The following is a 2,742-nucleotide window of genomic DNA, read 5'->3' on the forward strand; positions in this document are numbered from 1 at the left end:
TCACCACAAAGAATAATAAATGTAAAGTTACTTTTTTTCTCTTTTTTTCCACATGAAATATTGTATTGTTTTTTTCTCCAATGGGTTTCCCATTACCCAAAGCCGCAAATATTGGTGCTGGAAGGCAAAAGGGGTGAGAATTCCATTTTTGGCCGCCGATGGGTAAGGGGGGGTGAAAAACAACCCGGTTTCCTCTCTGAGGGTTTCAGGCAGGGGGACCCGCAGGAAGAGGATGGAGGGTTGCAGGGGTTTATCTCCCGTCGTCAGGGGGAGGCTACGGTGGCGGGCCAGGGAAAAAGGGGCTTGTAGTGAATGGGCAGGTTTCCGGTCCCCCAGGGATATTGGGTCCAGGGAAACAGGGAGTGCTGGCTCGGGTCCCTTACGCACTTGTTCCCAGGGTGTTCCCCGGGGCTGTGGCTAGCCCGCCCTGGTGGCCCTTTCGGTCAGTTCCGTGGGGGGGGGGGGAACGTTTTTTGAAAGCGTCCCTTCCCAGTGGGGCGCCGCCCGGTGGGGGCCGGGGCACCTTTGCCCAGGGGGGACCCATTGGGGGCGTTTCCTTGCAGTTAGAGTCCCGGGGGTTGCTCCTTGGGCACGTTGTGATTCCATTCGGGGGGCCGGAGTACAAGGGGGGGCCCCGTGTCGGTGATGGTCTCTCTTTACTCGGCCCGGAAGGTGGGGACCTCGGCTGTTGGTGTTCTCCCTTCAGGGGCACGAACAACTTCTAGAAAGGGGGGGAGGTTGTGGGGGCGAAAATTGGTGGGATATTAAGATATCTTTTTTTTCCAGAAACTCGTGGCATTTTGCACTTTTTAATTACTCCTTAGGTTTTCAGGGTATGCCGCTTTAAATCTGCAATCCATTTTGTTAAAAAAAATGATTGACCACAGTTGGGGGGACAAAACGGGAAATTGTCTGTGGTGTCGTTAGGTCCCCCAAGGAAAGGGTTTACGGACCAGCTTTCATAGGGGGCCCCCGTAGGGGGGGAACCGGGCTAAGGCCTGGGGGGCACACCGTGGCAAAAAGGCCTCGTAATTCCAGGTGCATTTTTCTGCTCCCGCGTAGATGGACGAGATGTTTTAAACGCAACAATCAGCTTTCCCTCCAATCTCTGCGAACAAGCAACACCAGGTTTCCCCGGGCAAGCAGGACATAAGCTTTTGGGATGATGCCCAGAGGTGGACATTCCGCACGAAGATGCCCCACCGACTCGCAAGCTGAAGGGGTGTTTTCTTCGTGGGCCCGTCGTAAAACGGCCTGCAACCCTCTCCACAGGGGGGGCCCAGGGCGGGGCGGCCACGGGGGGGAAGCAGTACGTCCGGCCCGTCCATGGTTGGGGACCGTGGCCGGCCGGGGGGACGGAAAAGGAAACATTGGGGGGGACGCGGGGGGGCAGGGAGGGCCACGGAAAGGGTGGGGCCTGCGCGCCTCGCAGCAACCTTGGGGCGGGAAAAAAACCAAGTGTTCCATCGGTAGTTACACAGGGGCCTGTTCCCGGCTGAGGAAACCGGCCCCCAACTGGAAGGCGAAAAAAAGCGAGTGAAACGCAGCTTGGTTTTTTTTCTGGTTGGACGAAAGGGGGGGGGTTCAAGGGAGGGGGTCACCGGTTCGCAGTTTAAAATGCACTCGTTACTTGGAAGTGGTAGTAAAAGGCACACATTGTGTATACTTGGCCTGGTAATTGGGGGCCATTGTGGCTTGGGCTGCAGGAACAGTGCCGTGGCTCCAGTGGGCCCCCTTTGCGGTGTCCCTTTCGGGGTCGGGGGCCCCCGCGGCAACCTTGCACGTGGGGTCCAGGGGGTCGGTTTCCAGCAAACCGCCAAACGAGGGGGCGCCTCCCAGCGGGGACGACTGGGTTGGGCTGGGAAAGTTGGTTTTGGCCGCCCCCCAAGGGGCGAACTCCGCCAGGCAGGCCACGAAGGGCCGGCCGTGGTGGGGTGACCTTTGGGGTACACAAGTCGGGGGGCGGGTTGAGGATTCTAAGTTGAGGTCCGAGAAGGCCCAGCTTTACCGTTTTTCCCATTCCTCTTACGAAAGCCTGCACCCTGGCCTCCCGTTTAGGGGCGCTCCCTCCGCCGCACCCACCCTTCCGCACACACCAGGGGTAACGGGGGACCCCCACCACAGGGGAAATTCATCAAGAGCTTTTTCGTTGATTCCTTCGCGGGCCAAGGAAACCACGGCTCCGGCAGGTGGGGGTGGGACATTTCGTTATTGGGGGCCAAAGGGGGGGACCCGTTCGCAGGGGAAGGGAGCCCCGGGCCCGGTTTTCAGGACAAGAGGCTGCAAGGGGGCGGGGGGGAACGGGGTCGGTGGCCACTGCCTCCTGCCTCCCATTTTTTTTTACCCATTTTGGCGTGGTAAAGGGGGGCCAAGTCGTACTTGTTTGCCCCACAAAAAAATTACCCCACCTCACGCGCACCCACGGTTGACAGCTTCCCCCTGCGCCCACTTGGGGGGCAAGTAGGGGCCGTGGGAGCCCGTGTGGGGGGAGGGCCCAAAGCGGAGGGAAGGTCCCAGGCCCGTTGTTGGGGTCTTGGGGGGGGGTGCACAAAGGGTCGGTTCCCTGGGGTCTAAAACTGGGGGCATGCGGGCCCATCGGACTTCCAGGGACGAAAAGGAAAAAAAACCCCAATTGGAGGGTCTAACCCACGGCCTTGGTGGGGGGCCTGTGGAAGGGAAAAAGGAAATAATTGCCTGGTTTATTTGTTTCTAGTCTGTTTGGTATTTAAGTTTATTTTTATC

Source organism: Penaeus monodon, chromosome 24 (genome assembly GCF_015228065.2).
Source record: "Penaeus monodon isolate SGIC_2016 chromosome 24, NSTDA_Pmon_1, whole genome shotgun sequence".
Classification (NCBI taxonomy): Eukaryota; Metazoa; Arthropoda; class Malacostraca; order Decapoda; family Penaeidae; genus Penaeus; species Penaeus monodon.